Genomic DNA, 27,084 nt, shown 5'->3' with positions numbered 1-27,084 from the left:
CCTGAGCTTATTACAGGAGCATGTGGGTTCAGAAGACAGTGTCGAAGTTGGTAGGCTACAGGAAGCGGTCTTGGCGAGACTTAATCGGTTTTTCTACGGTAAACGTTCGATGTCGACCGACGGTGTGGAAGATGGTGATTTGAACAATCTCTTCACCGAAGGAGAACCATTGACTGGAAATGTGACGGTACCGTCGACCGTCCCCACAGTAACTCATACTTCAGCGTCGACTAGGACCACTGAGGATGACAGTGTGGTAATAAATGCCTTATTTAGATTGGGGTTGTTAGACTCGGAGAATCCAGGGAATACTGGTGAAGGGGCAGTCAGAAGAGCTTTAACGCAATTAGAACAAGAACTCGTCCTGCTTCGGGAATTTAGGGATGCTCACACTAAGCCAACGGATAATATAGAACGGATTCAGACCTTGCCAGTCACGACTAGGGCTAATCTTACAATAATGGGTAGTACTACGACCTATACGGGTACTGTTCCCAAGCCTTCAAGGGCTATCGAAGTCAGCTCGGGATACGGCTCCCTAGCATTCCCTTCAGCCGTTCCGAATTTAGCTACATTTCCAAGAATAGGTTTTCACACAACTGCTACTTCATGTAGTTCAGTTCCTAGAGTTGCATCCTCGGAGAGTTCGGCCTCCTATGTGCCACGAGAACAGAGACCGTCACTGTTCTATTCAGCACCAGAGGGCAATCAGTCGAATCCACCTCCAAACACTGCAGGGATATAGTCGGGAATCGGTGAAGATTGGGAATGTTCTGCATCGTTTTCTCAGGACCCTGCAGGGGTCAATTCTCCATTCAAACGGGTATTTTCAAAGAAATTCCAGTCGATCAGTAGCGATCCTGCTGTTTGGCAATAATAATTTGGTTCAATGTTTATGTTTTGTTTTCGTAGAGTTTGACAGCTACGTAGAGAAGAAATAAGCCGCGAAGTCGAAAAGAACGTTTGCTATAAATCGTCAAGATTATGGCAAACGGGGGACTCACTGGTTTCTTCGAGAAACCGTCTGGGTCACAGATTCAAAACAGATGTAATTCCATTTCTTCCCGAGAGGAAGATTATATGGGACAGTCTTCAGAGTCAGATTAGAAGAAGTTAGGAAGTAATAGATGTCGATAAGGTAGTTCTTTGGCCTCATCGACCTGCCAGAAGACGGTTACAGTCTTCTAGCGTGAGCCATCCTTGAAGAAAGTCGATATCTTCTGGATAACCCCTAGGATAATTGAGACAGCATTAGAATTAAGAATGTATGAATGATCAAGAATAAGCGTTGAGTGAATGAAGTAAGAAGGGTACCCGATTGAAAGAGCGGATAAATGAGAGTGTGAATGAAATTAGATACCTCGGTAGATTGAAGAGAAAAGCTATTTGATCTGAAACTAATTTAATAAAACCAACAGCAAAATTGAATACAAAAAAAAAATAAAAAAATAAGTAAATAAAATAAAAAGATTATACTGCGAGCCACTACCAGCAGATATCTTATAACGTTAGTATTTTACGGGATTAATTTAAACCATAAATGGATCCGGAGAATTGTACCCAAATCGAATAAAACGGTTATGTAAACCAAGATAATAAAAAAAAAATACCTTCATAAAAGTTATTTTTTTTAAATGGGAGGTGCGATGATTGTTACCAAAGGCTTGGGAACAAGTGGGTTGCTCAAGGCAGGGTGTTCAAGATTTTGTAGGGATAGGAATAGGTACATAGATCTTCCACATTTCTTGAGAAGCGTAGGTCTTGACAAGGACAATAGATTATTAAATTAAAATAGGTACAAAAGATATAATTATGGCACAATTACAAATTGTAAAACTATCCTAACATAAAACAGAAATCTTCTAAACAATTACTGGTCTAAATTAGTTTAAATTTCGATAAGTATATAAAACAGACGCATAAGATATCTCAGTGTATATAAACTGCTATAAAAATCGGACCTCAACACTAACCCCTCGACGTTACGTCAACTATTAGTCGGGACGGTTGTCAACACTGAGTCCCGGAAGAAGCAAAGGAGGAGAGAGGGATGAAGAGGAGGAAGGGAGAGAGGAGAAGGAGTGATGTGAGCTGAGATCGAAGAAAGGGGGAGAGTAGTTACGACCTTAGAACCGAGCGGACGCATTTTTCAAAGGACGGTTCACGAAACGACGGGAGTGACTAAAAGTCGAATACGATCAAAAAAAGTGTTCGTGATACGGTTCACGTCAGAATCGGAGGGGTTTTCCCGATACGCCGAAGTCATCAGCAAGGCCCCTAGTGTCCGGAGGGAACTGGTTCTTAGAGGGCCTCCTCCGAGCGCGTGGACTCAGCAACGCTATCCTGGTTACTAAGATCGAACTGGAAGATTGGACCAGCCCGTTTCGATCGGATACGGCTCAGCGAATCCCGGAGAATCCTCTTCGTGCACGTGGACGGGCTGAATCGGACCATTGCGACTTCCTTAACCGGAAAACCATCCCAGGTCGCCGGGCAGGAAAGCGACCGTTATTCTGGATTCTGGCGAGTCCCTTGCTGGTGGTTGTTCGTGCGTTTCGCCATTGCACCGCCACACGCCACGGGCAGAAGTGACCAAAGTCTTTGAGGTGAGGGTTTAGCTTGCTAGACCCAAAATCCGATGCGTCACGTCGCCGTGAGCGAGCAAGCGGAACGTCGGAAATACCATCCTGCACCAATCAACCCACCCCAAGAACATCTCCACGTGCTAATCCTGGTTCACGGGAAACCAACCCCGGTCGCCCTAGTACCGGCAGTGAATCCGTAAGACAGGAAAGCGAGCGTTATTCTGGATTCTGGCGAGTCCCTTGCTGGTGGTTGTTCGTGCGTTTCGCCATTGCACCGCCACACGCCACGGGCAGAGGTGACCAAAGTCTTTGAGGTGAGGGTATAGCTTGCTAGACCCAAAATCCGATGCGTCACGTCGCCGTGAGCGAGCAAGTGGAACGTCGGATAAACCCTCTAGCGCCAACAAGACCACACCAAAAACTTCCCCAAGTGCTGGACCTGGATCGGACGAGAGGAACGATTCGGCGAGTTCCGGGCTGGTGGACCCTGAGCGTCACGCCATTGCCAGCCCACACGCCACGAGCTGCACCGGCCGTAGTCTTTGAGGTGAGGGTCTAGCCAGCTAGAACCCAATATCCGATGAGCCTCTGCGCCGTGAGCGAGCCCGGGAACGTCGAGTCCCAGCATAACCCCAGAAGTACCCGTTGGAGATCTGCTGTGTACCACCTCCGCCTCCAATAGCCTACGACCGTGTCACCAAGCGAAGTAGCCAGCTCCACCACAAAGCCAGCCAACACGACCCACCTCTCTCTCTCCATAGCCAGCATGCGTCACCATGGGACCCACCAAGAACAGAACGGCCACAACGATTATTCCCCCCTTAAACGAATGTAAGTCAAAAGAAATACATGTATAAGCTAAATTTGTATTGTGTTTGTGCCATTCTTTTTAACGGGAAGAGGTCCTTGGATGTCTTGTGTTGTTCCGCCCCTGTTCCTCAGTCTCTTGGTATAGTTGGTGTCCACTCGTAGCAAGTAGGTGGCGACCCTGAGGTTGGAGCCCTGAGCTAGTCAATTCTTACAAACCCCATTCACGCACAAAATCATGTTGAGGTGAAATTTTGCATCGCCAACAATCGCCAAGCAAAGTAATCATTGGAATATTTAGTTTTCAATTTATTTTTGACAGTACAGGAGAAGAAAATGCCGCTCGGAGTGAATTTTGGCTTCAGAATTCATGTCAGATAGCAATACTTTCCTCGTTTTAGGTAACGTAATCAAACGGGCTACAACTGACAGCTCAGTTGGGCTGCACTTGACGTTGCTTTTTTCCTCTTCGCGAGTCTCGTCTAAGGTGTGGATAACAATCTATTTTTGTCTACGTTTTGCATGCTAGATGTAAGTTTAGGAAAGGATTATGCATGAACGTAGGTAGATGTAAGTTTTTATAATATTTATATGTTGCATGAGTATAGATATAAGTTTATGTGATGATTTATGTATTATGCGTTGCGCGAAAATTTTTGAGCGCAAGTGCTCGTATACCTCCGCCAGTACGATAAATCGTGTTGGTGTTTTCGGCGCAGTATTCTTTGGCCCATTCGCGCACTTATTGTAAAAGACACCAGAACGATTAAACGTACGAGCGGAGGTCTATTAGCGATTTTGCACCATTTTCGCTCTCTATTTTCTTGCAACGGATAATAATCTGCTTAAGACAATGAAAGCAGTTGCTGCTATAGATATAAGTTTACTTGACATAGGTTCCAACCGGCATAAACTAGTACTTACGTTTAGTTCCCCTTTAAGTATAACGATCTATATCGTTGTGCGATTGTCAGTGTAGCGGATTGAAGCTGCAATCAACATTAATTAGTATTTTAGAGTAAATATTTCAATTCCTTTCAGATTGCTTATCGCTCATAAGATCTATACCTAGCTTAGTTTATCTAACGAACTCGATTTCCAACTGGGGTGCTAAAATTCTTCACTCACTAGGACAATTCTACGTAATAATTTGAACGTTTGTAGTTTAAATTTTGGGGAATGATTTTAGAATTAATAACTGTGTACGCTAAATAACACCACATTTGCCTTCGTCATCTAATCTGCCACCACACAATAGGGTAGGCAACAATAGGCCACACTGCGTGCCACACTATAGGGTAGGCAACATTCCCCCCTGGTATGGTGATCTCATGGTTAACTTACCTTCATCCGCGGCTTACGTCCAGTACCGCCAGTTTTGTAGCAGGTCTTTCATAGACCCCGTTGGCTGTTTTTACTGTAGCAGACCTAATACGTCCGTCTTTACCGGTGTTGACTCCAATTATCCTCCCTTTCGGCCAACAATTCCGTGGCAGATTGGGATCCACAATGATGACGATGTCGTCCAAGGCAAGTAATTTTGTATCCACGAACCACTTCGTTCGCCTAGTTATCTCCGGTATCCACTTATCCGCTATCGGTAATGGCGGCGGCGGGCATATCAAACCGGTTCGGAATTTGACGTTTCTTGGGGGAAAGTCAAAACAGTTTCATTCTCCTCCTCACCCCTTCACCCACCGATCGGTGGCGCCAACCGATTGCGATCCCCACAAAACGGCAAAATTCGAATCGGTTGGTTGTGCCCGCCGCCGCCATTACCGCTCGCGGATAAGTGGATATAGTCGGACAACCATCGCTTCCAAAATTGGGCTGCTGAAGCTTGCGACATTCGCCAGTTTTGCTTCAACAGCGCCCCGCAGTCGTCCAATGGTACAAGGGGTTTTGTACCGTTTGATGACCCTAGTAAAAGGTGGTTCGGCGCAAGAGCAGGATCGTCAATGGAAACGTACGTCAGCGGACGAGAATTCAAAGTATTTTCCACCTCAGTGAGCGTGTTTCGCAGAACCTCTTCGGATGGCGTTCTCGAAGGACATATGGCCATTAAGTTTTTTTTAGACTGCGGATAAGGCGTTCCCAACCGCCGCCCATATGAGGTGCCAGGGGTGGGTTGAACGTCCAGCTGGTTTCGATGCTCACGATTTCTTACATAACTGCTTCGTCGATCGTTTTCTGCAGTTTTTCGAGTAAACGGCTAGCACCTACAAAATTAGTTCCTCGGTCGCTTCGGATTGTCCTTGGAACTCCGCGTCTTGCAATCAGTGCTGCAATTTTTCGACAGGCCTTTATGATAGCGATATTTTGCTTTTTTCATTTTCTCCGTTTTGGTTTTCCTGTCAAAGTTGCTTTCCGATCAGCAACACGGGAGCGAAATGAAATAGGTACTCACACACGCACGCAGCGTGCTGAAAGCGAGAGCTGACAGGGCTAAATTTCCATTCAATTTTCTGTAGTTGAGAGTTTTCACCCGTGCTAACGTATAGGGCACTCACTCTCACAAGCCACCGCTTGAGACGAATGGCCTTTCAGCATGAGTAGTGTGTGGATGATTGGGAATTGATCTTGTTGGGTAGCTCACGAATTGAGCTCTCGGACTCTGTCAGTTCTCACATCGAGGAACTGAAAACGACCGCCGCAGTCATTCATTTTCGGCTGAAAAACAGGCACTGAGACTGATATTTTGCAGGACTGCTTGCAATACAATTTCTAAGAGCGATGATGCAAGAGTCGGTGCTTAGCAAGTTTGCTAGTTCGACGTGAACCGCTCGCGTTGTTAGGCAAATTACTATCATTCCCCACCTTTTCTCCTTCCTTCTTCCAATAGCAACATCCATGGGTCCAAAAAAGTCAAAGCCGACGTGTGTAACCCAACGTCTCCACTAGACAGAAATGTCTTACCATTTTGCTGGACAGATGTGTCATGACAGAAATGTTCTTTCGCTGTTTGCATGGAAAGCAGCGGTGTTGATCATTTCTGTTACCCAACGTCTCCACTAGACAGAAATGTCTTGCCATTTTGTTGCCAGAAAGAGAAAACGTAACCCGACGTCTCCACTAGACAGAAATGTCTTGCCATTTTGCTGGACAGATGTGTCATGACAGAAATGTTCTCTCGCTGTTTGCATGGAAAGCAGCGGTGTTGATCATTTCTGTTACGTTTTCTCTTTCTGGCAGCAAAATGGCAGGACATTTCTGTCTAGTGGAGATGTAGGGTAACAGAAATGATCAACACCGCTGCTTTCCATGCAAACAGCGAGAGAACATTTCTGTCATGACACATCTGTCCAGCAAAATGGCAAGACATTTCTGTCTAGTGGAGACGTCGGGTTACGTTTACTCTTTCTGGCAGCAAAATGGCAAGACATTTCTGTCTAGTGGAGACCTGGGACCTGGGGTAACCCGACGTCTCCACTAGACAGAAATGTCTTGCCGTTTTGCTGGACAGATGTGTCATGACAGAAATGTTATCTCGTTGTTTGCATGGAAAGCAGCGGTGTTGATCATTTCTGTTACGTTTTCTTTTTCTGGCAGCAAAATGGCAAGACATTTCAGACTAGTGGAGACTAACGAGTCTGGAATAACAAAGAGGAGAAACGTCAAAATTGGAACAGCCGATTTGCTGTCATCCCTGTCGGAGGTTTGGGCAGTGGAATTTCCGTAGCGAATAAAAGAATAACCGGGGAAAAACGTTACGATTACTGAACTCAACTTTATTGTGCAAAACTCAACGCGGTTACAATGTTTTGTTGTTGTTTCATTTTTCTCTCTGACTCTGAGCCAGGGCCAGCCGAGGGGCCAGCGCTGTAGCATCGTACTATATGCCCAGTGGTAATTCAACCGGGCGGCCCAATACTCCTACTCGATGATCGGCGTTGGCAGGCCTCCAGTCCCAACATCTCCGAGAACTTCCGTACTTTCACAGCTCCTAATGGCTTTGTCATTATGTCCGCAAGCATGTTGTCGGTGGAGCAATACCGCAGCAGAATTTCTTCAGAGTTGGATAGCTCCCTGATGAAGTGATACTTCGTATCTATATGTTTGGAGCGACGGTTTTGCTTCTCCTGGGTAGCGAACTCCAAACAGCTTTTGTTGTCCTCCCAAATAACGGTTGGTGATTTCTGCTCTGTCTTCAGTTCCGCAAGAAGTCGGCGCAGCCAGACAGCTTCCTGTCCAGCCTCAGCTAGAGCTACATATTCAGCCTCCATCGTAGAAGCCGAAACGCATGACTGTTTCCGGCTACTCCAGCTCACCGTTGCGCCGCCAAGACGAAACACGAATCCACTGTTCGACTTGCGGTCCGCGGTATCACTTGCCCAATCGGCGTCACAAAAACCTTCCAACTGTAGATTCTTGGCATTGAGGCGCAATATTGAATCTGCTGTTCCGCAAAGGTATCTCACAACACGCTTAACTTCAGTCCAATCCGATTGAAGCGGGTTGTTGATTTTCCGGCTCAATATTGAAACGGACGCAGCAATATCCGGCCTGCTGTTCGTGGCAATGTATAGCAGTGACCCGATCAAACGATGGTACTCGATGTTGTTCGGTAGGCTCTTTGATTCCATCCTGTTCTTGTAGTAGCCCGTGTCCATCGGAACATTCGATCGCTTGGCCTCCTCCAGATTGTTATTCTTCGCAATTTTTCGAATAGCAGCACTCTGGTTGATCGAATATACTCCATCAGCTTCCCTATTCACACTCATCCCCAGAAAGGGACGAATTGTTCCCAACGAAGTGATACGGAACCTCTACCGATGCTGCTCTTCAACCTTGTCGATTTTGTTCTGTATACGGCACACGAGCACCATGTCATTCACGTAGATTAACAAATACAGCCACTCTCCGTTGCCGAGGTTCTTCATGAACAAGCACGCATCCGAAGTCGACTGTTCGAAGCCAATACTTGTCAGGAACTCCTTGATGGTGTGGTTCCAAACCCGTGCGGCCTGTTTCAGGCCGTAGATGCTCCTGTTCAGCTTACACACCCAGTCCTCCTTCCCAGCAACTTCGAAACCCGGTGGTTGAGCCATAAAAATATCTTCCTTCAACAGTCCGTAGAGGTAAGCACATTTGACATCGATATGCCTGACATCCATCTTTCTGCTGCTAGCGACGGCCAGCAAAACGCGGAACGTTTGTTGCATCGCAACGGGCGCAAAAACTTCCTCAAAATCTTGCCCGAAGCGCTGAGAGTAGCCTTTGGCCACTACTCTAGCTTTGAACCGTACAACTTGGCCGTCCGAATCCTCCTTCTTCTTGAACACCCAGCGACTTCCCACGGGTTTCCGCCCGGGTGGCAACCGAACGAGTGTCCAGGTGTCGTTGTCCTGCAAAGAAGACATCTCCTCCTTCATCGCAGCAAGCCACTTTTTCTTTTCAGTAGAAGATATCACCTGCTCGTACGTCATCGGTTCATCACCACAAAACGCAGCCATACCGGCTTCACCGATTACGTAGTCTTCGAGCCTTCTCGGTAGCACACCCTGAGTAATGCGGCCAGATCGCCGCCGGTCCTGAACTACACCACCAGCAGCTCCAGCTTCATCAACCGCAGAATCACTTTCTTCCGAGCTTCGTTCCTCTGGTCCACTGTAGTACGAGTCTGCATCTTCGTCCGGATCATCTTCCGTCTCCAAACGGTTGTCTTCCGCACTACCGATCTCAACTTCTACTTCTCCTTTGTTACGAACGTCGGTGGAAAGTTCACTATTCACTTCTGCACCCAATTCCAGGAAACGGACATCTCTACTCACAGTAACCTTCCGAGTGTCCAGGTCAAGAAACCGATACGCCTTAGCTTGGCTGCAGTATCCGATGAAGACCATCTTCTTCGCCTTGCTCTCAAGTTTGCCCCTCTTCTCACTCGGGATGTGGACGTACGCTTCGCAGCCAAACACCTTCAATCCCTGCATCACCGGTTTGCGACCGAACCAGCGCTCAAACGGAGTACATCCAACGGAACGAGAAGGCAATCGATTTTGGAGAAACGTCGCCGTGGATACCGCCTCGCCCCAGAACTCCTTTGGAAGATTGGCATCGATGAGCATACATAAAGCCATTTCTTGGAGGTAGAGATTACGCCGCTCAGCCACTCCGTTTTGCTGCGGCGAGTACGGTGTGGTGTATTCCGCCCTGATGCCTTCCGCAGCAAAGAACTCACGTAGCTCGGTATTCACGTACTCTCCTCCGTTGTCGGACCTTATCGCTTTTGGCTTACGGTTGAATTGGTTCTTAACCAAATTCACGAACTCCTTAATCTTCCCAGGCACTTCGGATTTGTTCGCCAGCAAGTATACGATGGTATAACGACTATAATCGTCAATGATCGTCATAAAATACTTCTTGCCTCCGGGTGTCACATGTTTGAAAGGTCCACACACATCAGTGTGCAGAAGCTCGAGCACCTCCTTAGCACGCCTCTGAGCTACCTTTGGGAATGGTTTCCGATGCAGTTTGCCTTCGAGACAACACTCACACACCAGCTTTATTCCACAGTCTACCACCTTCATGTTAATGCCTAGCTCCTTTTTGTTGATCAGGTCCACCACGTCGTAGTCCCGGTGGCCAAAGCGACGGCGCCACGTATGTTGGCAGAATTCATTGTGGCGAGACGCAGCAGCAGCCAAAGATCTCTCGCAACACCTTAACAGGTACATCCCACCACGCAAGTCAGCGACCGCCACCGTGCAGCCACTCGCATCACAGACCCGACATCCATGTGAATCGAACACAACAGAGAAATTTTTCGCAACAAGCATACTCACGGACAAAAGACTGCCTTCTAATTCTGGGACGAAGAGAACGTCTTGCAACTTCACATCACGCTTCTCTCCGCCGCCGTCCTCGCACAGCAGCATTCCGTTGCCAACTCCAGCAGCAACCGTTTTCTTACCGTTGGCAAGAGTTACTTCTACCCGCACGTCTTCGACCAGCTCGGAGAAAAAGGCTTTGTTGCTTGTCATGTGCTGTGACGCGCCGCTATCGACGTACCAGAATCGCGTAGATCCTTTCACCGTATAGCACTTTCCATCTTCCTCTGCCGCAGGAGCACTTCTACCAGCATCCGCCCAGAAAAGTAACGGCACACCGGAGTCCTGTGCCTGCTTCGCTTTTTGTCCACTTGCATTCGACGAGGTTTCACGTTTGCTTGCATCCGTCTCCCTCTTGAGAGTAGCCAGGTACTTTCGGCAGTTCTTCCGGTAATGGCTGGGCTTTTTTCAAAAGAAACATACCTTTTCGGATGCCTTTCCGCTTGGTCCCGTTTTCAGAGCCTTGCTATCGTTCATTCCTCGTTCCGTGCGCTTGAGATGTTCGTCCCGCAGTTTTGACTTCACCAGCTCCATTGTAATGTCGTCGTCCGGGCGACTCTCGAGTGCGGTCACCAAACCGCTGAACGAGTCAGGGAGGCTCCGCAAAACCATGGCCACTTTCATCTCCGGCTCGAGCTCCAATCCAGCTGCTTGTAGACGATCGAAGAGTTCTTCGAGCTCTAGAAGATGGTTTTCCATGTCGCCACCTTCGTGGAGGTTTTTACTGCACAGCCGTTTGAGCAGCGAAACACGAGAGGTTACTGTAGCTTTCTCGTGATGCTGTCGTAGTGCCTCCCATACATCATGAGCACTCGTGGCGTTCTTCAGCAATCCCAGCTGGCTGTCCTCGATGGTGAGTCCGATGGTAGCTTTGGCTCGTCTGTCCTCCTTCGTCCACTGCTCCGTGACAGGCACCGGCTTGGCCTCGTCAATCACATGCCATAACTCCTCGCGAGTTAAAAGCATCTCCATCCGAAATTTCCACACGTTCCAATTTGTGTTGGAAAGTCTCGGGAACGAAAACTTAGCAGCGTCCGCCATCTTCCTCCGAGTCTTCCTCCTCCTCCTCGAGGGAATTCTCCTGCGCGTACAACCGACCGAACCGACGATTTAACTGCACAACTTCCCGATATTCCAACCGAACAACTGGTTCCATAACCTGTCGGAGGTTTGGGTAGTGGAATTTCCGTAGCGAATAAAAGAATAACCGGGGAAAAACGTTACGATTACTGAACTCAACTTTATTGTGCAAAACTCAACGCGGTTACAATGTTTTGTTGTTGTTACATTTTTCTCTCTGACTCTGAGCCAGGGCCAGCCGAGGGGCCAGCGCTGTAGCATCGTACTATATGCCCAGTGGTAATTCAACCGGGCGGCCCAATAATCCCCATAGTTCCAATCGAGCAGGAGACCTGTCAAAACGACCACGATTCGTCACTTTGGTATACTCGAGACACTTTAGTGGAGACGTGAGGTAAAGGGCCGAGTGAAGGCTGCTACACGCAGAAAAATATATTGTAAAGCCAAAAGAATTCTGCATAGATTCAACAAATATTTTTGTAGACTCAGGGCTTACCAGTATTTTTTGTTGATTCAATAAATTTACAAATTTGATTCCAACAATGGAAATTGTTGCTTCTTAAAATGCCTAAAAACATGGAGCTGTCAAAAACAAAGCAGATTTTTTTAGAAACGAAAATAAGATTTTTCAAACCTACAAATACAGTGTATTGAAATAATAAAAGGAGCCATATTAAAATGAAAAATGTTATTAAATAACATTTTGTTGTTTCAACAATGCTAGTCCATTGATGTGAAAAAGCGATTTTATTGATTGTTTTGTTTACATACATATGAGTAGAACCTAAACACAACTTTCTAAACAAATTTATTCATTATGTACATAAAGTCCAAGTGAAAATGATATTTGGTTCCGGTCTGTGGTTTGTGGCGCGGTATTCTAAAACGAATCTTTGTAGCCGATGACATCGTTGTGGTTAACGTTCAATCCGAACAAAATCTGCTAGATTCTGCGATAAAAAAAAAAAACAAATCAGTTAAACAAACACTCCATTCAAGCTTTGTCTTTTCTTAGCCAGTTTATTTCTTCTCGTCAATAAGTATACTTCTCCACTTCTTCGATACCAATTAGCTAAAATGAAGGAATGCATATTTTGTCGCACTTATCTTTTATTAGAATCCTGCGGCGGTCGTACGATCGCAAGGCATACCGCCGCATGACAGTCGCAAGGCAAAACAAAAGAAAAAGTGTTCCCGCCAAAAACAAAAGCACGTGGGTTTCGTGAAGTGACACATGTTTTTGAATGTATTTGTGATGAACGGCATGAGTGGCTCAGTGGAACGAGTGGTCTTGCTGTCAAACCCCATATAATGGAATTACATACTTTTAAATCTGGTGACGCTGTTATGATTAGTTACTGTCGCGCTTATATCAGAAGCCAGAGGCAGATAATCGCCATATTCTGATTTTTCTTGAGAGGCATAATAAGTTAAATTACAATGCAGGATGAGATACAGAAATTATAAACTTACCTAGCAAAAAAACAAAGCAGCAGCTTCTGAATAGACTGGATTATTTCACCTTGTTTTTTCTTTAATTTTTCGACCTGTCCTTTTTCACGCTTAAAAGAAAACATAACATGTTTACTGTTTATCTTAGACATTACAATGGTGACCGTAATACATGAATATTGTTGATTCTACAAAATCATGTAATAAAATTAATAAGAGCATTTTTTTTAACACTTATGTGGCCGGCAGGGTACCCGGGTACCTTTTTCAATTTCAAATCTCGACATTTTAATGGTTGTTGAAACTAGGATGTTGGAACTCTGTTAGATCTTAGAACTCGTGAATATACATCTATTAATGGGGTTGACCGAATTTTAAAGTAAGGAGGGGCAGGGGGAGGAACTCCTGCATTTTTTTATTACGTGGAAGGCCGGCAGGGTACCCGGGTACCCACGAAATTGAAATGATCATATCTCCGTCAATTTTTCATAGATTTTGGAAATTTTTAGCTCATTCAACTCAGAAACTCATCATCTATCGGGAAAATATTTGGTTAGACCGATCTAATCACCGTGGTTTTCGGAAAATCCATATTTTTGGGAGCATGTCCTTATACCATATTGAAACCCACATTGTTAAGACTAGGATTTCTTAAAGTGTTTATGGTCAACCATGGCCCCACGAGAAGCGTGTTCCGAAATCACAGTTTCAAAGTCAACACGTTTTATGATTCCAGGCCAGCCAGATACAATATGCCAAAGCAATTTTACGATGCTTGGTACCGAAATTGCTACTAACCTACCGAAAATCCCGTATATTGTATTGTATAAAAACATGGATCCGGAAATCCGGATTTCCCGGTACCTATGATGATCGGACCGGTCCAACCAAATATGATCTCGATAGATAATGAGTTTCTTAGTTGAATGAGGCAAAAACTTTTAAAATCGGTGGAAAAATCGCCGAGATATAATCATTTCCATTTCGTGGGTACCCGGGTACCCTGCCGGCCTTCTACGGGTGTTTTTTTTTGTTGGCCACACTACGGTTAAATGAAAATCGAGAACTGGTGTCATGTTTAACACATAAGTGTTCGATGATATCTACTGCTTCAGGGAGTTCGTGGGCAAATCGTTCGGCATTGAGGTTCTTTATGTATTGTGCACATGCTGGTGAACAATTGGCCCCAAATGTCATCACATTCATAACATAGACTTGAGCTTCGCCGTTTTCACCTTTCCAAAAAAATCTTTGGCATTGCTGATCCTGTTTCCTTATGAGAACCTGGTGGTACATTTCTCTGATGTCCCCCGTAACTCCTACTGCACGCTCGCGAAATTTTAGCAGAATGGTGAACAGGTTTTGCAGCAGCGAGACGTCACGTTGACTTTCTGTAGAAAGAAGTTGCTTAGCTGTCTTCAATATTCCAAGACTGTCCAGGGCAAAATAATCCTTGACTGCTTGATGCAGGTTTTCATCCGATTGAGCATCAGTTTCGCAAATGTAAAACGAGTATTCGACGATATTTGACCCTTCATCATCACTGCAACCTTCGTAGACGGTCCATCCAAGCCTAGTTTTTACAGCGATGGGGTCATTTAGGTCTCCTTCTTTGCTTTTCAATACGAGGCCGGCAGCTGCGTGTTTAGATCCGATGAGAATTTGCGGACGAATATTGAAGTAGGACTCTATCGGCAGTTTACGACAATGTGGGTATCGTTGACCTATCTGCTCCATGTCGAGTGACTGATACGGTAGCATGAGTTCCTTGACCGTTCGCGCTCCACACAGCTGGTACTCTTTAGCGTTGCTTTGCGTACTGGTAATGCGCAAATCTACTACTTGGGAATTCTCTTCACAGCGTTCGGTGCCACCCGTCCATCGTAGGCCCAGAGCCGACACGAGTCCAGAAAGGTTCAGCTTGTCATTGCAGATCCCTCATCCTAGAAGGCATATGTTCGAATGGACCAAATTTCCCCGTGCAGGATTACCGGCAGGTACCGGAACAAAACTGCTTTACTTGAAGACTGGTGTGTATTACATTCTTGCACAGAGTTATTGTCTACTTCGGAGGACGCAGTTGTATTCGTCACCGCGGTGTAATCGGTGCAGCTTTCTGCTTTCTCTTGGTGTTATGAAGAAGTTCATGGTGATATAATGTACAGCCGTCCTTTCCGCACGGTCTCCGTTCACATCTACTATCATGCTTTTGAAGGCATGTACGACAGAGGCCTAGATCTCTCACGGTGGCCCACTTTGAGTCACGCGATAACTCCAGAAACGATGAGCAGTTGGCGGACACTTTTGCTCTTCCAATGATTCTTCGCTAGACATTGTTTCGGTGTGCAGAAACATGCTCGTTCGATTGCTTCAGGCTGACCGAATAACAATCGGAGTGTGTCCATAACACCTGGTACATTGGATGGATGCATTAGGCGGCTTTTAACCGCTTCGTAGGCCTTTCCCTTGAGGCTTTTTTGTAGTCATATGACGTTTTCCTCGTTTGAATAACCGCCCATAGCGGTAGAGCTGTTGAACATTGAGAGAAATACAGGCCGTTCCTCCGGGTTGCCTGCGAACGTAGGAAGTTCTTTGGGCACTGCTTGCCTTGCAGCCAGATGACTTCTCGTGAGTGAACATGGGTCCTCGCCGGTCGATGATTTACTCAGCAACTGTGGATGGCGTAACGGTACTGGAGAGTTGACCAGTGCATCATTGTGGTGATTCTCCATCGACGAAAAGCGGCAGTCAAATGGTCTGTCATAATCTGATACGTTGTCACGATTTCCGGAGGGCTCCATGGGTGCGTGCCGCCTACTGCAAGCAATAGAACCTGGAGTCATCACTGGAGAACTTCTGTCGCCATACAGAGGCGTGCTATTTTGGATGCGATTACAGCATTGAAGCATCGAAGATTGGGTGGACTCCGAGCGATTAACCGGAATATTGGTGGTAGAATGTCCTCTAGGATTGAAGCCTGGATTGACGGCTTCTGGTGCTCTCCTAGCATTGCGATCTTCATGGCATTCATCGTTGACATTGTTGACCCATCGTCCTATTCGACATTCAGCGTCGCTACAGTCCGACTCCGTCCTTGTCGACATCTGTTCTAGCAGCTTATACTTCTGTTTAAGGCCAAAATAATCCTTGACTGCTTGATGCAGGTTTTCATCCGATTGAGCATCAGTTTCGCAAATGTGAAACGAGTATTCGACGATATTTGACCCTTCATCATCACTGCAACCCCCGTAGACGGTCCATCCAAGCCTAGTTTTTACAGCGATGGGGTTATTTAAGTCTCCTTCTTTGCTCTTCAATACGAGGCCGGCAGCTGCGTGTTAAGATCCGATGAGAATTTGCGGACGAATATTGAAGTAGGACTCTATCGGCAGTTTACGACAATGTGGGTATCGTTGACCTATCTGCTCATGTCGAGTGACTGATACGGTAGCATGAGTTCCTTGACCGTTCGCGCTCCACATAGTACTTACTTACCGGTCAGGCTAAGGCCGGGGTGGCCTCTGCTGTACATAGTAGCCGCCTCCATTCCACTCGGTCCATGGCTGTTTGTCTCCAGTTCCGCACTCTGCGTAGGGTCCGCAGATCGTCCTCCACTTGGTCGACCCACCTAGCTCGCTGCGCTCCACGTCTTCTTGTACCGGTCGGATGACTCTCGAGAACCATTTTAGTCGGGTTGCTATCCCACATCCTGATGACGTGACCCGCCCACCGTAGCCTCCCGATTTTCGCGGTATTTACGATTGTTGGTTCTCTTAGCAGCTGATGCAGCTCGTGGTTCATTCGCCTTCTCCAAGTCCCGTCTTCCATCTGCACTCCGCCGTAGATGGTACGCAACACTTTCCGTTCGAAAACTCCAAGGGCGCGTTGGTCCTCTGCACGTAAGGTCCATGTTTCGTGCCCATAGAGGACGACCGGTCTAATCAGCGTTTTGTAGATGGTTAACTTCGTGTTACGGCGAACTTTATTCGATCGTAGAGTTCTGCGGAGTCCAAAGTAGGCATGATTTCCTGCCACAATGCGCCTCTGAATTTCTCTGCTGGTGTCGTTGTCGGCGGTCACCAGTGAGCCCAAGTACACGAATTCTTCAACCGCCTCGATTTCATCACCGTCGATATGAATTCGGGGTGGCGGTCGCGGTGATTTCTCCCTGGAGTCTTTTGCCATCATGTACTTTGTCTTCGACACATTAATGACTAATCCGATTCGCCTGGCTTCACTCTTTAGTCGGATGTACGTCTCCGCCATCGTCTCAAATTTACGAGCAATAATATCAATATCATCGGCGAAACCAAGCAGCTGAACGGACTTCGTGAAAATCGTCCCACTCGTGTTTATCCCCGCTCTTCTTATTACACCCTCCAAAGCAATGTTGAACAGCAAGCACGAAAGACCATCACCTTGCCGTAGCCCTCTGCGAGATTCGAAGGGACTCGAGAGTGTCCCTGATACTCGAACTAAGCACATCACTCGATCCATCGTCGCCTTGCTCAACCGTATCAGTTTATCCGGGAATCCGTATTCGTGCATAATCTGCCATAGCTGTTCTCGATCGATTGTATCATACGCCGATTTGAAATCGATGAACAAGTGATGTGTGGGCACGTTATATTCGCGGCATTTCTGCAACACCTGGCGAATGGTGAACATCTGGTCCGTTGTAGCGCGTTTACCCATAAATCCAGCCTGATATTGCCCGCGCTCCACACAGCTGGTACTCTATAGCGTTGTTTTGCGTGCCGGTAATGCGCAAATCTACTACTTGTGAATTCTCTTCACATCGTTCGGTGCCACCCGTCCATCGTAGGCCCAGAGGCGACACGGGTCCAGAAAGGTTCAGCTTGTCTGCTAATTCTTGATCCAACAGATCAAGGGGGATAATGTAATATATGTTTTATGTTATCCAGCATATGAAAGCTTGTTGTTGAACAGTTTAAATGCACGTATGGAGCAAAATTAATATGTCATAAAACTTTTCGAATTTTCATATATTGTACTTTAGGAATTTTGGTAATTTTTAAGTTAAAAAACGGTTCGTGTCGTCACGTGTCGCCGCAATTTCGAATAGTACATCTTAAACATCATGCCTAGGGCTGTATAAAAACGTTTAAATATTTTGCAGAAATTTGCCGGTTTTTTAATTAGAGCTGTTTAAAAAAATCATGTTTTTTCATATATTTTACGTTATTTTTCCATTTTTGACTGAAATAAAATCTAGCTTCCCACATTATTTACACGTTTTGAACTAACTTGATTGGATTGGATCGAAAGTTGATCATTTAATTGAATTCAATTTAAGTTTTCAACAAAAAAATAAAAAAATGTGGGGTTTATTGACTTATACAGTTTTTAAAATTATTGAAGTTACGTAATTTTTGAATACCCCCTTTTAAACATTAAAAATACTATATAACATATCTAGACAACCTATAACTTCGATTAAACACATGAAAAGAGTTTTGGCCCAACTTTAACTTTTTTCGACCATTGTGCATTGACAAATCTGCATTAACATGTCTAAGGGGCGATTTCTTCACCCTGGCTTAAGCTTTAAGCCAGGTTTAACTGTATGGGTAAGCCTGGCTTACCGGTTAAGCCGAGGTGAAGAAATCGGCCATAACTCGTTTTGTAAACAAACATTATTTCTGTCGCTGTAGGGCTCATCTCGATCCACCCACGCATCTGGGGGCCGTTATCAGAAAGAGCGACGATAGATCTTTCTGATAACGGCCCCCAGATGCGTGGGTGGATCGATATAAGCCCTACAGCGACAGAAACAATGTTTGTTTACAAAACGAGTTAGACCCTTTAGACATGTTAATGCAGAAATAATAGCCAAACGGCAAACATCTGCTAACGTCTGATACGTCAAATAGCCAAATATTTGCGCATATTGATTGATGCACCAAGCGAAAAGAAGAAGAAGTTTTGACATCCAAGCGGTGTGCCGTCGATTAGATCCTCGTCGCTGATTGGTCGATGGATGTAAACGGCACACCGCTTGGATGTCAAAATTCTTCTTACCGCTTGGTGCATCAATCAATTGGCAAAGCGTGTACTGAAGGCTTAAGGACAAACGTCTAGAAATCCCGCTTCAAAAGTGCATCAGAACTTCAAATGCACAAATCTCAAGAAGCAAGCTTCAAACAACAGTGAATTATATTATTCTGTTCTTGCTCACTTGTAATAAGCTTAAAATAAGAAGATCAGGTGCGCTGGTTTTGTTTACGAAGAGATTTGTGCGCTCGAAATCGTGAGTAGGTTCCAAATTCGGCCATTGTGGCGGCCATTTTGGGATTCTAACAAGTCTGTCCTTAATCTTATCACACAATCTATCGCTTTACGCCTGGCACCCTTGCACCAATACATGCCCTGTTAAAAAAATATCATAAAAATACAATAAATTTTATTGTTACAACACCATTTTTTTCGAAAAATATTCACCATTAAACATATTGTAATTTGCACAGCACACTCACCATCACCCCTATTGTTCTATACCATTCGGCGAATGGTAAATGGCAGTTTTACAATAAAAAATGGTGGTCGTTATGTATCTTAACCATAAAATTTTGAGAAAGTTTTCATACATTTTTCCGCGAAAAACAGTAGAATGTATTGTGTTTTTATGAGACTGTTCGAGTCCGTATGAAGTTGATCATCAATATTAACTTCTTTTCTCGATCAGCCTAGATAGCTGTGTAGTGTCGGTAGCGATTGTCTCAATTGGCTAAGAATAACACTACGGACCGCCTGTTCCGGTGGTAAGAATCCACCAACAGGTGACCCCTAATTCATGGTGTGATGCGGCTTTATGCTTACCGTGCCTAGGAATGAATGGCTAGGGGGGTCTAATAAAAACCTAACCGCTAACGGAGCCTGTGGAGTACCAGGGCGCCCTCCACAGTATGTAGCCCTTACTGCGCTAACCGGAGCAATGGTGCAGTGGACCTTGTGTTTCTCCGATACAATCAGCTGCCCTTCTTTAGTCTCACTTGAGGCTAAATAAGGGCGGGATTATGAAGATGTTGTTAATTAGTTTAAATTTTCACCTATATGGTTTCGTATTATGCGATTTACACAGTGTATTCTGTGTATCCTCGCCTTTGGCGTTTTCCAATCGATACCGATTTGGTTTTATTGTTGCTGTTCTTTGTTGTGCTGTTGTTGCGAAGAGTTTAATCTTACCTAGTTTGGGTAGTGGCTACGGTTAAGATAGCTCAGATCAATCTTCAGCATAAAAGAACAGCAACGATCAATCTTTGCAGACTTATGCAAAATGGTACAGCCCAAGTGGCCTTGGTACAAGAACTTTACTTTCGTAAGGGAAATTTCTATCTAGGAAACCTTGTGAACCCGGTGTTTGCCACTTTCAGTAAACATGAAATGGCAAACTCGCGTGTCATACCTCGAGCCTGTGTACTTGTCAACAACGCAATAGTTGCTACACTCATCTCTGAACTAACCACCAGAGATGTATGTGCTATCACAATTGATGTATCTGTTGGAAACCTCAACAGGAAATACGTCTATTGTTCTGTGTATTTACCGCATGATGAACCATCCCCTACGGATGCTTTCAAACAAGTCATCGCATACTGCACTTCAAAAGGCCTTCCGCTAATTGTTGGCAGTGATGCTAATGCTCACCATATCATCTGGGGCAGCTCAGACATTAACTTGAGAGGCTCCAGTTTGATGGAGTACTTAAGTAGTACAGATCTTGCATTACTTAACATAGGCAACCGCCCAACCTTCATGGTATCTGCTAGAAAGGAAGTGTTAGATATAACGCTTTGCTCTAGCAGAATTAGTCACGAGCTGACCAATTGGCATGTGTCAGATGAAGAATCTTTATCTGACCATCGCTACATCTTTTTTGAACATTTAAATGTTACTTCGCAAACATTGCGTTTCAGGAATCCTCGGTCAACAAACTGGGATCTTTATACTGATTTGGTTGCAGCCAAATTTCATGGATATTCACCATCCATTGACACTCCAAATGATTTACATGATGCCGTTGATACTACAACGACCTTCATCATGGAAGCTTTTGAAGAAGCATGCCCTCTATGGTCTGTGAAGATCACAAGAGGAACCCCTTGGTGGAACTCTGATCTGGCGAAACTCAGGAAACAATGTAGAAAGAGTTGGAACAGACGACGTTCGGCTGGTTCGGAGGCTTTCAGGTCGGCTCGCATGGCCTACAGGAAAGCTCTCCGGTCTGCTGAACGATCCGGCTGGAAAAACCTTTGTACAAATGTTTCCAGCTTGAGTGAAGTCAGTCGGTTAAACAAAATCCTTACAAAATCTAAGGATTTCCGGGTGAACGAACTTCGTTTGCCAAATGGCGATCTGACTTCCTCTGATGAGGAAGTTCTGGAATGCTTATTCAGCACATACTTCCCTGGATGTGTAGATATTACATCTTCGGATGATCCTGATGTCTTTTCTTGTAGTTATGATTCTTTAGCTTCGGCTCGGAGTATTGTAACTATAGAATCGATTGAGTGGGCTCTTAATAGCTTTGCTCCTTTCAAATCTCCTGGGGCAGATGGGATTTATCCTATTTTGCTTCAGAAGGGATTTGATTATTTCAAACATGTTTTGAAAAAACTACTTGTTTGCAGTTTTGCTACTGGGTATATTCCCAAATCCTGGAGGGATATTACTGTAAAGTTTATTCCGAAAGTGGGTCGTGCGTCGTATGAAGAAGCAAAAAGTTTCAGACCTATCAGTTTGACCTCTTTTCTTCTGAAATGCTTAGAACGCATTGTGGATCATCACATTTGTGATGTTCATCTGGCCAACGTGCCTCTTCATGTGAACCAACATGCCTACCAATCTGGTAAGTCCACTGTGACTCTTTTACACAAGGTTGTTTACGATATCGAGAAAGCATTCGCTCAAAAGCAATCTTGTTTGGGTGTTTTCTTAGATATCGAGGGTGCCTTTGACAACGTGCCTTTCGATGCCATATTGGAAGCCGCACGGAGTCATGGTATATCTCCAATGATTTCCAATTGGATTCACCAAATGCTCAAAAACCGATATCTCTTCTCGACATTGCGTCTAGCAGGGATTAGGAAATTACGTGTTTGTGGATGCTTCCAAGGGGGAGTCTTATCACCGCTTTTGTGGAATCTCGTAGCAGATACGCTATTGAGGCAACTCAATAATAGCGGTTTTCCTACTAATGGTTTTGCCGACGACTACCTAACATTGTTAGTTGGTATGTGCATCAGCACCCTTTTCGACCTGATGCAAAACGCCCTTCAGGTAGTTGAGGGTTGGTGTCGCCAATATGGCCTTTCGGTTAATCCGAGTAAAACATCTATTGTTCTTTTCACGGAAAGGCGAAACCGTAATGGCGTTCGACCTTTGCGTCCCTTTGATTCTGAAATCGATGTGACTGAACAGGTAAAGTACGTTGGAGTCATTCTTGATTCCAAACTTTCCTGGACACCTCACATTGAGTTCAGAATCAAGAAAGCTTGTATGGCCTTCGGGCAATGCCGGCGAACCTTTGGTACAACTTGGGGTCTAAAACCCAAGTATATCAAATGGATCTTCACAACTGTGGTTCGGCCAATATTGGCTTATGGATGTCTTGTGTGGTGGCAAAAGGGTGAAGTGAGAACGGTCCAATCAAAATTAGGCCATCTCCAAAGGATGTGCTTAATGGCGATGTCTGGAGCGTTCTCTTCAACTCCTACGGCAGCGCTCGAAGTTCTCTTTGACGTTGCCCCACTACACATTCATCTCAAACAAGAAGCCCTTTCTTGCACTTACCGGTTACGGATACTCGGTCTACTAGAGGAAACTCCTGTGAACCGCACATCAACACACACCTCGTTGTTTCCACTTTTAGTGAATTGGGACAAAATTGTCCTTGCTCCAAGTGATCTTACAATTGCTTGTAATTTTCCATATAGAACATTTTCCACGAAATTCCCTTCCCGGGAAGAGTGGACATCTGGTTATCTGGAAAGAAGTATTTCAGACGGCATCGTATGTTACACTGATGGCTCCCTTCTCGAAGGTCGAGCAGGTGCTGGTGTTTATTCTCGTGAGCTAAAGCTGTATCAGTCTTATTCACTTGGTAGACACTGCACCGTTTTTCAGGCCGAAATCTTTGCTCTTATGTGTGGAGTGCAATCAGCACTTCAGCAGCACGTAATGGGCAAAGTAATATACTTCTGTTCAGATAGCCAGGCTGCTATTAAAGCACTTGCTTCGGCCAACTCCAGGTCGAAGATAGTTATCGCTTGTCGAACTCAAATCGAGGAGCTGAATTCAGCAAACGCTGTTCACCTTGTATGGGTACCTGGCCATTCTTCCATCGCTGGAAATGAATTGGCTGATGAGTTAGCTCGCACTGGGGCATCACATGACTTCATTGGCCCTGAGCCAGCTATTCCGGTATCCAAGTGTTGGGTAAAGCTTCAGATTGACACCTGCGCTGCCACTCAGCACAAACAATACTGGAATAGTTTGGAGTCATGTCGTCAAACCAAATTGTATAGTGCTGAGCCATCTCTACGGGTGGCGAAGTATCTAACTAATCTGTCTAAGCAGAATTGCAGCATGTTGGTCAAAGCATTGACTGGCCACTGCCGACTCAGCTATCACATGGCGAATATTCAGCAAGCTGATTCATTTGCCTGTGATAGCTGTGAATCCGATTATGGAACTTCGTATCATTTGATATGTAACTGTCCAGTTTCCGCGCAACTGCGTTTCCGAGTATTCGGTAAACACTTATTAAGTGAAACTGACTTCAGAAACCTGAATATTCAGGATATTCTGTTGTTCTTAACCCGCTTTGGTTAAGAGCTATAGACTCTCTTTCGCTTTATGCGTTATTACTGTGCCCTTTTCAGGGCGCTGTTTGAACCCATTGTGGTACGCTTGTACGTTAGTACCCTCTTCCAGGGTATTTTTCCTATTTCCCTACCTGTCCCTATCCCCATCCAAATCCTTTTTCCTTCCTTTTCCCTCAGGTAGATGATGAAATAGGCTGTTATTTTGGCGATGGCACAAATGTCCCAAATGGAACGTGCCTCTGGAGCCGGCCTTCTGATACCTGATACCTGATACCTGATACCCTTGCACCAATGCATGCCCTGATAAAATAATATCATAAAAATACAATAAATTTTATTGTTACAACACCATTTTTTCGAAAAATATTCACCATTAAACATATTGTAATTTGCACAGCACACTCACTATCACCCCTATTGTTCTATACCATTCGGCGAATGGTAAATGGCAGTTTTACAATAAAAAATGGTGGTCGTTATGTATCTTAACCATAACATTTTGAGAAAGTTTTCATACATTTTTTCGCGAAAAACAGTAGAATGTATTGTGTTTTTATGAGACATTTTTAGGGAATTTTTCAAAAGAAAACAATATATCCTAATGTTTTTTCATTGTTCTTACAATACAAATACAATAAATTGAATGACGTCAAATGAATCGTTGTTACAATAAAAATACAATAATATTTGTTGTTATTTGTAAGCAGTTTACGCTTATGAAAACCCATAGAATTTATATTTCCCGCATTAACGAGAACTGCAGGCCGCCAGAATGATATGCACATTTTATGATAAGAATCAAACACTCTGATGTCTGGTATGTATTGCTTGGCAGCTGTTGATAAGATCTATCATCAATCTTTTCAAATAACTGCCAAATATCGCAAGTCAGACCTCAGGTCATGTACATAAGGCCATATGTATGTAAATGCGGGAGAAAAATGTTACCGAAAAATATTAATTCTGTGGTTTTTCAAAGGCGAAATCTGTTAATATAACAACAAATATTATTGCAAGTTTCTTTTAACATCGGTTCTATCGAACCCATTCAACTAGTTGTTTTTGTATTGTTATCAGTTTCTATTTATTAGATTCAGTTAATTTATTGGAAAACAACAGAAAAAACATTGTTCATATTTTTTTTTTGTCGTAACGTCCTCACTTGGATAAACCTGCTTTTCAGCAAGTGTTCTTTAAGTACTTTCTCAGGTTTTAATAGACAGCTTCCCTTGCCAATATCTACTGTACTCAAATTTAAAACGAGAACTAAAAAAATATGTCAAGTGATTTTTTTTATTTGATTATACAGAGTAGAATAACATGATCCAAGCAACAATAATATGTATTGTAAATAATTTGTGACGAATTGTTTTTAAGTGTAATTGAGAAAAAAAAACTTTTTTTTAATAAAAACTCCATGAGAACTTTGCAGGCACCTTTCCAAATGTTTAAGAACAACTCAATTTACAACATTGTATTGATGAAATTGAAGGGAAATTGTCATATCATTCAATCATAATATGGAAATAATACAATGTTGTATTGGTGAAGTTGAAGGGAAACTGTCATATCATTCAATCATAATATGGAAATAATGAAAAAATATTCGAAGGCACACGGTGGATGGAGCCCCCACGGTGAATGGCGCCTTGACGGTAGTAACTTTAAAATAATTAAAGAACGATTGAAGGACAATCGAATGAATTAGTCACTAATAAAGCTAATGTTCACCTATGTTCACTTATTGTATGAACTATATGGGATTGATTTCTATTGTAAAAAGTAACCATATATCTACTGTGTGTTTTATTGTGAACAATAAAAGTAGTCATATGTTAATAATATTTACTGTTGCGATTGCGGTGAGGTACTAGGTCCAAATTCAATAAATTTATTCAACCGTGTTTGATAAATTATAAAATTCCTATAAATATAAAATTAACATTAACAGGGTAACAACATTTTCTTTTCGTTATTTAGTTTCAACGATGTTCTTACTGTTAGTGATCTAGCCTCGGTCGGATTTCGCAACAGTGTGTCGTGGTCTCATCTAGTCGAGTCGATTGTGAACCCCTGTTATGTTAGTTATATAAGTTGGAAATATTCCTAATAACAATATAAGTATTTGCTTTCTTACCTTTCAGCCGCCCTAATTCAATAAATATAAGTTGACGATTGCTGAAAAGTTCTCGGGCAATTCCACCTCCTATTTGCCAAATCGTAATACACATTAATAATATTAGATCGAGATTCTTCTCAAATATGTTTTTCCTTACCTAGCCTAACGCTATTCTTCAAGAAGCGATTCAGAGAGGTACGGAGGTACTGCTAAGAACTAATAATATTGCACAGCCTGGTAATTCCTGTTTTTCTGGCTTTTAATAGCTAATAAAGGATAATAAATTCACTTGTGTTGCTTTACAATGATGATTTGCAATTTTTGGGATATGATGGACACATTCTTCTCCTGAGTGTTGTTATTTACATTCGTGGGAGCTCTGAAGATCCCCCGAATATGTTTGGGCGTGGTGCATTAGTATGGGACAGACATCAAATTCTCGCTCCAGTCGACTTTTTTGATTCCATTTAGGTCCCATATGAACTGTGCAAAATTTCAGCGCAATTGGTGAAACTATAATTTAGCGCAAGCGGTTCAAAGTTTTCATAGGATTTACTATGAGAAAAGTTGTACTTTCAATCAAAAAATCCCAGAGGTCGCCCTTTGTCTCCTTAATTCAAATCGATCAACGTTTCTTGTAGAAAAATCATTTGTGAAACTTTCCTTCGAAGACCACAAAACGATTGGATGCTTGTGGAAAAAGTTATTGATTTATTACCGATTAGTGATCCAACGAACGGCTTTTTGTTTTGTTTTATTAGCAGCACTGAAGCTGCTGCCTTGGTTGCTGCTGTTTCTGGGGGTGGTGATGCCTCCCGCCACCCCATGCAACAACGGCAGCAGCAGTGCTGCTGATAAAACAAAACAAAAAGCCGTTCGTTGGATCACTAATCGGTAATAAATTAATAACTTTTTCCACAAGCATCCAATCGTTTTGCGGTCTTCGAAGGAAAGTTTCACAAATGATTTTTCTACAAGAAACATTGATCGATTTGAATTAAGGAGGCAAAGGGCGACCTCTGGGATTTTTTGATTGAAAGTGTAACTTTTCCCATAGTAAATCCTATGAAAACTTTGAACCGCTTGCGCTAAATTATAGTTTCACCGATAGCGCTGAAATTTTGTACAGTTCATATGGGACCTAAATGGGATCTAAAAAGTCGACTGGAGCGAGGATTTATTTTTTCCATACAAGCGTGTCCCATACTAGTGGTGCATGTCAGGGCCACATGAATAGGGGGATGCCGACTCAGCGGTTGTCGACTGGGCGCACTCAACACTCCCCCCCGGAATGCGCAGAGGGCCATCCGTATGCGTATTCTTCTCAACGCCTATGTCGAGTACAGCTAGCGATACAGCAGAACGTT

At 44.1% G+C, this 27,084-nt stretch overlaps 1 protein-coding gene and 1 long non-coding RNA gene across 5 annotated transcripts in view; both read left to right on the top strand.

Moving 5' to 3' along the window:
- LOC109621778 (integrator complex subunit 3 homolog) overlaps positions 1-27,084 on the top strand; it is a 490,050-nt gene that overhangs the window by 344,857 nt on the left and 118,109 nt on the right. The gene's annotated exons all lie outside the window — the stretch shown is intronic.
- On the top strand, positions 728-3,448 carry LOC134288075 (uncharacterized). Its single transcript, XR_009997745.1, has 2 exons — positions 728-1,723; positions 1,754-3,448. It is a non-coding gene; the product is annotated as an uncharacterized LOC134288075 (long non-coding RNA).

This window comes from Aedes albopictus, chromosome 2 (genome assembly GCF_035046485.1).
Source record: "Aedes albopictus strain Foshan chromosome 2, AalbF5, whole genome shotgun sequence".
Classification (NCBI taxonomy): Eukaryota; Metazoa; Arthropoda; class Insecta; order Diptera; family Culicidae; genus Aedes; species Aedes albopictus.
This window is presented reverse-complemented; position numbering and strand designations above follow the sequence as displayed.